Source organism: Neovison vison, chromosome 12, assembly GCF_020171115.1.
Source record: "Neovison vison isolate M4711 chromosome 12, ASM_NN_V1, whole genome shotgun sequence".
Lineage (NCBI taxonomy): Eukaryota > Metazoa > Chordata > Mammalia > Carnivora > Mustelidae > Neogale > Neogale vison.
Genome location: NC_058102.1, coordinates 66368495 through 66379073, shown reverse-complemented (window position 1 = coordinate 66379073; position 10579 = coordinate 66368495). Strand labels below are relative to the sequence as shown.

The window sequence follows — 10579 nt, the reverse complement described above, 5'->3', positions numbered from 1 at the left end:
GATGAGAAAACGGAGGCATGAAGAAGCCAAATACTTTGCCAGGTTCACCTGGCTCACAAGAAGGCAGAACCAGGCATATAACCAAGGCATTCTGGCTCCAAAATACATACTCCCAACACTGCCTTTTTTTTTTTTCCCCGTTAATACTTTTTGTGGGACTCTAGGCATAAACTCAACAATAATGAAAACAATTTTCTTTCTGACAATTCAGGTTTGACTCAGCTTCCCCATCATGAAACGAGCATGATTTTTTGGTGATTACTTATACAATCCATCATGGGATTTTGAAAACATATTTAATGTTTGTATAGCACTTGGAGGCCCATTAAATGTGCAATAAAATGTAGACAAAGAAACATTCTCGGCATTGCTTATTGATGATGGCAGTGGAAGTTGAAGTTTCCTTTAAAGGTTTTTACTCCTCCAGTGATTCCTTCTTTGTAGTATTTCCTATGGCCCATTTTTCTAGCTCCCCCATGGAGAAGAAAATAAAATGGCTGAGTGAAACCTCCCACCTCCCTCAAGTTAGCCACTCATAACTAACTTCCTTAATCAAAGGAACCCTCCTTTTTTGATTAATCATCTTTTTATAGTACACTTAAGAGGAAAAAGGACCAAATGAAAATATGAAGTTGGAGGCAGCACAAACTAATTCGATAATATTGCCATTACAACTGAGTAAAGAAATACATAGAGCTCCCCTGGAAATATTTTTCCTGTGAAAATTTATGCCTTTTCTAAAGGGTGTGTGCAAGGGGGTGTTTTTCTTCCTACGCTCTATGTGAATGTAATGAGTAAATGTTAGCTTTGTGCCTTTTTTGGCCCATTAAGAGTTACGCACCATGGCAATTTACAAACAAGAGGGTGAACAGGTAGGCAGGGCCAGAAGAGGTCTGCTGAATCGGGAGAACACGGAAACGATTTCTGAAACATAAGCTGGGAGCTGAAATTGTCGAGTCACCCTTGACAGGAATGCGATCACCCCCGAAGCTGCCACAGTCCAGTCTTGTTGGGTTGGCCATTATCTATCATGATGGGGGGCCATGGATTCACCCACCATTTGCAACAAAGGACTCCAATATTTTTCAGGAGTAAAAGCAGTTTTCACTGGCTGCTCCAGGGTAACTCATTGATGTGAGAGCCAAGCGTGTAAACGGCCTCCTGAAAGAACTGGCAGGCGTGAAGAACATTGAGCCCCAAAGCACGAGTTGTTTGCGAGGCGCTCCTCCAGCTGAAGCCTGGGGAGGGGAGGCCAGCGAGCAGGGAGGCAGGCGGAGGTGGGCGGCTGTCTGCGGGCGAGGGGGAAATGTTTATATAGCGCGAGTTAAAAGGTGGACAACAGACCGATCTTGGTGTGGGGCTGCTGCGGGGTGAATTTGGGAGGCGCCCACTTGGCTCCCAAGAGAAAAAGAGAGATGGTAAAGCCAGCAGCATTTCAACCTAAAAGCTTCTTTCCCACTTGGGGTTAACATCTTTGCTTCTTTGCAAAGGAGGCACTAGCTCTCCTGCCCCAAATTCCCCTGGGCACAAGGAGTGCAGAAAGTTTTACTTGGTAGGTAAGTTGTTTTTATGCGAAACCATTTTGGCCAAGGTGGGGATTTTTCACTTGGGTGTCAGTGGTGCCCTTCTGATGTTTCTAGAACTTAGCAAATGTACAGTTTGAACAGTTATTTTAAGTAAAAACGTCAATTTCTTCATAGAGTCAGGCACTCTAAGTTCTGTGTGTGAGACAAATTCTTAGATTTTCCAGTGTTGAGAAAATCTTTACCTTGCTTCACGCAGTTCTCAAATTGAGTTATGACCCTGACATCCCTCCACTCTTTCAAGTACACTATGGAGGTTACTGAAAAATAACTGAAGAGGAGAAAATGTCATTTTCTATCTTGTGGGGGTGGTGAGAAGATACCACAGATTCTTTCAAGGTGGGATTTCCTCTGGCAATTGAACTTCACGTCCATATCTCTTTGAGACATGGTAACCTTGCTAGGAACACCCCATTTGAGGGGGTTACTGCTTCAACACCCTATGCCTTAAACCTGTATCAAAGCTCTTTCCACCTCTGTCCTCTGTGAACCACTATACTTTTATGAGCACTGGACTGACCAGAAAAATTTGATGTATGAAATCCCTTGTCTGAATCCTTTCCATTTTGCCCCTCTGGTTTTTTGGTGACCTTTTTTGTTCAATTCCGAATGCCTTAGGTGGTCTCCCAATCTAACTTTCTTATATATGTCTTTTCACTTGCTTCCAAAGCTGTTCAGTCACCTTTAACCGATTGCTTGGCTATCTTGGGACTTGAGGTGTCAAGCAGTCTCTGTTTCTTTTCCCTGGTGACTAAGACTGATGCACGGTCAGAAATGGTTCTAAGCAACAACTCAGACTACAGCGCAGATGAGACCATCTCAGCTCCCTCCAGACCCTCAGGTGAGGGCAAGTGTAATCTGTACCATACTATATACTTTTTTGTGTGTTACTTGGCTGCATTTCTCGTTTTCTTTCTTCAGAGCCAGATTGTCCACTTCACCGATAGATGTCTAACCTTGTCCTCTGAAGTGAGGAGAAGTAATGCGTGCCCCTCGTACAAATTTCATATACCTCTGAGGCATATAGAAGGAGAACACAGAAGTTCTTTTCACCAGTTTGAATACCAGTGTAGATTGGTAGATATCATTTTTCTTATTCACTTACTTGCGGAAATGGGTAAGGAATAAACAAACAGCAATACTCCATTTTAACTCTCCAATCTAAGTTAACCTCGAAAGATTTGAGGGGGCTCCAGACCTGGTTCATTAGCCTGTTAAACAAAAAATCAGTAATGTCATCTTTGACTACCTGTTGAGCTTCTTTACTTTTGGTTAAGAAAAATCTGCTTTTGCTATTCCTTCTGGAATCTCTTGGATACTGTCTCTTTCAAGCTCATCCTTGGTTATCTCTGATCTTTCCCTACCACAGCTTACTGCCATTGTTTGTTGGTTGGATGCTGGAACTGGAGACCTATGCCTTCCACACAGTAGTAGGCAAGCTCATAGGGTGAAAACTCACAGAATGAAAATAGACTCTGTATGGGAAAGTGGTGCTCTGCCTTGGTCTTCACCATTGCTACTATAACTTCTTGTTTATTTTCTCTTTTGGTTTTGAGCCCTGCTTTGTAGATGCTATTCTTCATGAACACACACTCTTGAATTGTACTTGGACAGTACTCAGATCCCCTGTTACATGACCTTCACCCCTGCCTTCCTTTATAATTGCCAAATCTAAGTTTTAATATGACACCCTCAATCAATCACTGGTGTCTACATAGTGATAATTTCCCCGATTGCCTCTTCGAAACACCGTAATCTGTAAGGAAACGGAACTGGTTGTTCACATGACACCACAAACAGTATTCAGAACCTTTGGCTGTATTACATGTATATGGCTGAGTTTGATCTTGGCCGTGTAATAATTACAGTAAGAATGCTACAGAGGAAGGAAGCGTATTCTTTGTCTTCATTGTATCAGTGAGGATAGACCAGGTTCTGCTGCAGTTACAAACAAGCCCCAATCTCAGGGGCTCAGATAAATAAAGGTTTAGATCTTGCTTATGCTCCATGTCCATCTGGCACCACATCTAGGGGCTCTTCTCCACATTATCTAAGGAAATCTCCTACATATTTGCTCTCCAGACACTTGCTTCAGCTGTGATATCTTCCTGAAAAGCTGCAGAGTGTGCATTGTTGCGATGAGTCTTCTCGGAGATTTTGCAGTTAGACTCCTAATTAGCTCACATTATCTTATCTTTGCAAAGCTGTTGCCCACCCTTCTGTCCTTTGGGGTTCCCTAGCTTAGCAGTCATTTTATTAACCTTTTTAAAGTAAATACAGTTGCAGGAGAAAACAACACACTCCTTACTTTGTCAGAGTCTTAAGAACTTCCAGGGGAAGTCTAGACCTTTCTTTTTCCCATATTTTTCTCTACCTGGTTCATTAAATTTATGAAATATTCTGACATCATCACAATTTTTGCTTTTCACTTTCTTAAGCCAATAGATGCTTTCTTTCTTTCTTTCTTTTTTTAAGATTTTACTTATTTGAGAGAGAGACAGTGAGAGAGAGCATAAGCGAGGAGAAGGTCAGAGGTAGAAGCAGACTCCCCGTGGAGCTGGGAGCCAGATGTGGGACTCGATCCCGGGATTCCAGGATCATGACCTGAGCTGAAGGCAGTCATCCAACCAACTGAGCCACCCAGGCGCCCCCAATAGATGCTTTCTTATTATTTATTCTCAGGTGGAGGGACATGTTTTGTTTTAATTTCTTCACATTCTTATTCTAACTTCAACACGGTTTTTCTGGGTCCTCTGTATTATTCCATTGAAGAATATTCAGCTTCTCTAAAATCTTTGACACTTAGGTTTTCTTCAAGTGAGTGGCTTCCATTTCCTGATTCTATTGTTTGTTTTTAGTCCTTTCTTCATGATCCTTAATTGTCTTGTTTTAAAAAACAATCTCTCCCAGCTTTATAGACTATCCTATTTCTCCCTGCCTGTTACATGTCATGTAAAAATGTCATGCATCATAAAAAGAATAACACATAACCAGTGTCATATATGTGTATCTATATAGATACATATGCAAATATTTATATGTATCCCTGACATTCTCAAAGATCATCACATGTATTGGGTATGTTGTTTTCACCTAGAGAAATATTTGGACTATTACTTTAAGTATAAATGTTTCTTCTACTACTTACTGTCTATAGTTCTACCTCTAATTCTCTGAGACAGAACTTCTAGTTAGGTGATATATAATTTTTGCAAAAACTGCCATCAATGTATTCATTATCTAGTGGGGAACCAAAGACAGAACGTCTCTCCCTAGGAGCTTAGATACTCTGTGTCTTGTTTTTGACCTAATAGTATCAGGTCAACTTTTAATTCCTTCCCAGTCCATTCTCAGGAGTTTACTCCTCGGCCTGAGGACATAGATGGGGTAATATAACTCAAACACAGTTATGCCCTGTATGTACTTTATTTCCTAATGCTACACACGTTTAAAAGGTACCAAGACAGAATGATAATATGGGACTAAAGCTGTTTCCATATCTCCATCAACACATAATATCCCCCTACGTAATGTGTAGCGTATGTCGTGGTATGTGGGTATGCGTCTGGTTTCATTGGGAAGTGCCTGCGAACACCCTACAGAGACTAGCTACGCAGCAGTAGCTTTTGCTTTAATGGCTAGAGGGATCCTTATAAATGGTGCCCCGTTGGAGGTGAGTGGTTGGGGGTGTCAAGAGAGGCACGAGTCTTCAGGGTGCTTCTCATCTTTTATCATCATCATTCATCAACACCGCTGTGTCACACAGAACATTTTCCACCCCTTCTTTTGCCCCCGGGGTCTGGTACAGCTCAGCAGCAGCAACCTGTTGATTCTGGACTGCTAAGTACTCCTGGCTGGCATACGAGGCTGCAGGGTGACTTAACTGTGGGAGACAGACGGAATTGTTTCCAATGTACACCTAAGGAGGCCCTCAGCAAAGCAAACATTGATTTTGGAGGAGTATTTTTTTTCTCCCTATTTGCTTGCTGCCAGGGGCCTCTAAATAGGATTCCTATTTTTTCCCCCCTGTTAATATTAACCCATTTAGAGACTGGATGATATAGCTCGGGCCAGTAGGTCTTGCAGGATGCTGGAAGATGCCATCACCTTCTAAACAGAGTAACTCCTAGCGAGGATTCAGTAGGTGGTTGGACGTGAACTAAAACCTTGGAGGCAGCCCCGAGTGCCTGGGTGGCCTCTGGTTTACTGCTGGTTCACTGGGTTCCTCCTGCCTCAGTGGGCCAACTCCCAGTATTATAAATCATATAGATGTGAACTTCTTCCTGAAGTAACTTGTTTGCTTTATTTATTTGGAAAATTTCGGTAACTGCTTTCTCAACGGCCAGGCTGTTGAACTTGCCATAACTGAGGCTTACTCAAGAATGTTTAGTCTTAACACTGTGTGGTTTCCTTCAGGGACTCCTGAGCCACATTTTGAAGAGAGACGTGCTGGTACTGAAGTATGGTGGATCCACTTCCAGGTAACTCAGGGGCGTCTCAGAACACCTTCAGTTCTGAGACGGAGTGGGTGGCGATGGTGAAGCGGGCCCTCTCCCTAAACAAACCAGGCTCACACAGCCAGAAACATACCCACGCCCACATACACCTTGATGTTTCAGGGGTTGAATATGCAAAAAAAGGAATGCAGTTCTAAATGGGAGTTTCAGGGTAATTTTTAATAATTTTAATGTAGAGATCATCAGGTAGACTTACCCTCCTGCAATAAACCTCTTCCACTTCCTCTCGGTGTATTGCCTGTCTGAAAAAGCGTATTTGAATAAAAGAAAATAAGTGCCTTACAATGAATAAAATCATTCATTGGTAGCGGTGATGTGAGTTTACATTTGGGCCTCCCAAGCCAAACCGTCAGAAAAGACCACATTATTCTTTGTAATTTGCCAAACAGCTTTCTGGTGGAGAGCAAAGTAAGACGAGGGTGGGGGGGTGGAAATGGGGAGGGGGTTCCTACTTAAGGATATATCTCAAATGCAGAGGCTACCTATATGGCTTCTGTATCTGGGAGGAGGACGTTTTGGCACACCTTTAAGTCCGAGAAAAATTTCCTTTAGCTTTTTAAACTAAAGCATTGGTGTAACCTAAGCAGGAAAATGTAGTTGGTTTTTAACTTCATGTGGATGCATAGTGACATTTTTTGTGCCTGGATTTTGGGACTTTTCCGTGTACTACATTGCATTAGGAAAAGAAAGGGCGGGGGGAGGGATGCACGGTTCAAGAAATGTGGTGCTCACTGTGCATGGGAAAAGCAATATTTTCCAAGATTGTTGTGTCCCTTCCGTTGGCTTTTATGGTTAAGGGTAACGGGGCCACTGATGCCCCCTTCGTCACACCCACCCCTCAGTAGCCCGAACAGCCTGCAGTTTTTAGATGGTCTGTTTATATGATACTGTCAAAGGCGGAGCATCTTTATGTCTGTGCTTATTTTCCTTCCCTATCTCTTTAAAAATGTGTGTTGCTGTCCCAAGGCCCATGTTCTAATGACCCAGGGCAGAATATGGAGAGAATCAGAAATGCCAACTTTATGATTTATCAAGGGCTCCTGAGTTCCTTCGGGGTAGAGTGTGTTGTGCAGTATAATTATTGTTTTGAATGTACATCAGAAGAAAACGAGGAAGCAGGATGTAGCAGATGGAATGAAGATTTAAAAAAAAAAAAAAAAAAGACTGAAAGGATTGCATAAAGGTGGCTGGTCCATCAAGCGAAATGGCCTCTGTTGTCTTGACCTGCTCAGTGTAGACCAACAGGTGCCTCGAGGGAAAAGCGAAATTTCTCTTGCATGGTCCCTTGGATTTCTATCTATACAAGCATTTGTCTGAAGGTAGGATTTCCTTTTGGAAGGTGGCTGTGCTTTTCCTATCTTCCAACTGCTAAGAGCATGACTAGGGAGTTACGAAGAGGAGAAACAGGCTCTTAAATGGAATGGTTCCTCGGCGGAGACAGAACTGTAAACTGAAAATACGAACACATCTGTTCTTGCTATAAAAAGAGATATCAAAACACTGTAGGACAGTGCTAGTCAAACCTTATTGTGCACGAGGAGCATTTGGAACGCTTGCTGAAAGCCGATTCCTAGGTTCTACCCTTGAGTTTCTCATTCTGAAGGTCAGAAGTTGGGGCTGAGATTTTGCTTTTCCTATAAGCATCCCGGTGAGAGAAATTGCCACTGTGGTTCCCTGGACCACACTCTGAAGAGCACTTCTGTAAAACATCACTTCTGTTTGAGAAAATGGAAAGAGGGGTGAAGTAGGATGGAGGTACACCAACAGTGGGAGTTGGGTGGCTATTTATTTAGGTGGGTAACTCAGGCTTGCACCATGGTAAAAAGATTGATAGAGGAACCAGATTTTAGCCCAATAAATGTCCGCAGCTGGAAGGTCTTCAAATGCATTGCCCTGCAGGATGCTTGTGCCTGGGGGATGCTAGGTGAGCACTGAATTAGAATTTAAATAGACTGCACCCTCCCTGTGCTCTTCTGCAGCCTGAATGGGAATCTTTCTGAGGTGCCCCAGCAATAACGTGCATGTTGGCTACATGGTTGCTTGTGACCTAGGGCACCACATGACAGCCAGAAGCAAGAGCGACGATGACCTCTAGCTCTCTCCACACCTTGCCTTGTTTTTGGAAGCAGAATTATGTGCATGGAGTAAGCCCTAAAGTTTGTAGATGATTTGGAAATGGGTGGGAAAAGGAAAAGTCTTGGAGGAGAGACTTCTCCTGCTAATTAAGATTGGGGGTGGGGAGAAGGGAGAACTATTAGCTGGAATTCAATATGAGCTCATCAGTACCAAGTTTGCAGAGTGCAATATAGTGATTTTGAAGAGAGATGTCAATCAAATGGGAGAATGGTCACTATGAAAGAAAAGAATCAAGAGGCAAACATGGTATAGTATCTTCAGCAGTGTCTATAGGAGAAAGTGTGCTCTGATCTACAAACAAGAATATTTGCTCCTTCTGGAAATTTGTTTTCCTAGCATAGGATGAAGTCATGGAGCTTGATAACGCCTGCCATTCTAATCAACCAGCTCAGTCCTTGGGCTCAGACCGCATACTCATCAGCAGTGTTGTCAACACCACAGAAAATCTCTTGATATTTTTTTGTTGCAATTGCATTAAACCTATAGATCAATATGGGAGAGAATCCACATCTTACCAACATTGAATCTTTCAGTCCATTAACATAGCATATTCCTCTATTTGTTAAATCCTTTCATTTTCCTCAGTAATATTTAGTAATTTGAGCAGTTTTAAGATTTTTCCCTTTTTTATTAGATTTGTTGTAGGTATTTGATGTATTCTGATGCTCCTATAAATAGAAGTTCTTTGAAATTTAATTTTCCAAGTGTTTCGTTTTTGTTTCTGTTTTTATTTGTGTACAGAAATACAGTTGATTCGGGTCATGTAAGAGTCTGATTCCATGTTTTGATGTTTGAGTTCTGAGTTCCTTTGTCCCTTCTGTTCCATATCCAGACATAATTGATAAGGAAATCCAAATGGACTCTCTCCTTCAGGACATGTGGGAAAATACAAACTTGGCAAATTCCCAGCCCTCCCTCAGGAACTTGTCCCTGGTCCTGCTCCCTTGCCACTGGAAAGGCCTAACCCACTCTCTCTGCTCCACTGGAGCCTGCTTGGATCTATTTGTACCCTTCCTGCTCTCCCTAGGAGTCCCTTGGGCTAACAATAAACTTTCTTTTAAATTCTCTAGGTCTCTGGAATGTCAACAGCATCAACATCCTATCTCTTAATTGGGAAGGGTTATAGCCCACCTCTGTGGGGTAAACACAAAACAGAATGTTTACCTTATCCAGCAGCCTTCCTAAATTCACATAGAATTTCTAATCATTTGTAAATCATTTTGAACTTTCTAATCATATAATTACATCATCTGTGAGTAATAACCATTTACTAGTTATTTTTCAACCTTTTATTCTCAAGAAACATTTTTTACTGCTTCTTCAAACTAGTCAGGACTTCCAATATCAAATAGCACTGGTGGTTGTGGAAATCTCGTCTTCCTGCCGTTCTCAGGGATTGGGGGATGGAATGGTCAATATTTTACCGTGTTATGTTGGCCATTAAGATTTTACTTTGTAGATACCTTTTATCAGATTAACAAAAATCTTGGCTACTTCTAACATGTTGAGTATTTTTCTTTTAAATAATAAACGTGTGTTGAATATGATCAAATACGTTTTCTGTGTTTGTTGAAGTAATCACATGGTTTATCTCCTTGTTCATTAATTAGGTGAATTATGTTGGTTGATTTTCAGGGTAGCTTCATTTAGTTTTGGTGTATCATCCTTTTTATATAAAACTCGATTCTGTTGGCTAAGGTTTTATTTAATATATTCATATTTGTATTCATAAGAAATGTTGGCCCATATTTTCCCTTCTTAGTTATTTTCAGGTTTTAGTGTCAGAGTTTTGCTGGGTCATAAAACATATAGTTGCGAGTTGGTGAATCGCTTGTTTTTTCTATTCTATGGAAGAACTTATGTAAGATTGGCATTATTTCTTCTTTCATAGGAAAGACTCATAGGAAGACTACACCAGTAAAATCATTTACATCTAGAGTTTCAAATGTCATCCTTGCACAGGAGCCATGCTAATCTTCTCTGTATCTTTCTAATTTTAGTATATGTGCTGCCAAAGTGAGCATTACATCTGGAGTTTTGATGAGAAAATTTTTTCACAATGGATTTGATTTTTTTTTTTTTTTAAAGGATGTAGGCATGTACAGATGCTCCATTTCTTCAGGTTCATTTTTTGATAAATTGTGTTTTCCAAGAATCTGTACACTGTATTTTTCCAATTTTATTGGCATCAAGTTGATCATAATGTGCTGTTATTATCCTTTTGGTGTGTGTGGGGGGGCGCTGTATAGATGCTCTCTGTTTTTTCCTCAAATTAATCATTTGTGTTCTCTTTCTCTTGTTGAGTGTCAATCGGTGTTTTTAATGTGTCCAAAGAATCAAAGC

General features: G+C 41.3%; 1 non-coding gene across 1 annotated transcript; it reads right to left on the bottom strand.

The window, feature by feature from the left end:
• Positions 1–10152: 10152 nt before the first annotated feature.
• On the bottom strand, positions 10153–10260 carry LOC122892789. The gene has a single exon (XR_006381475.1). It is a non-coding gene; the product is annotated as a U6 spliceosomal RNA (small nuclear RNA).
• Positions 10261–10579: the final 319 nt, after the last annotated feature.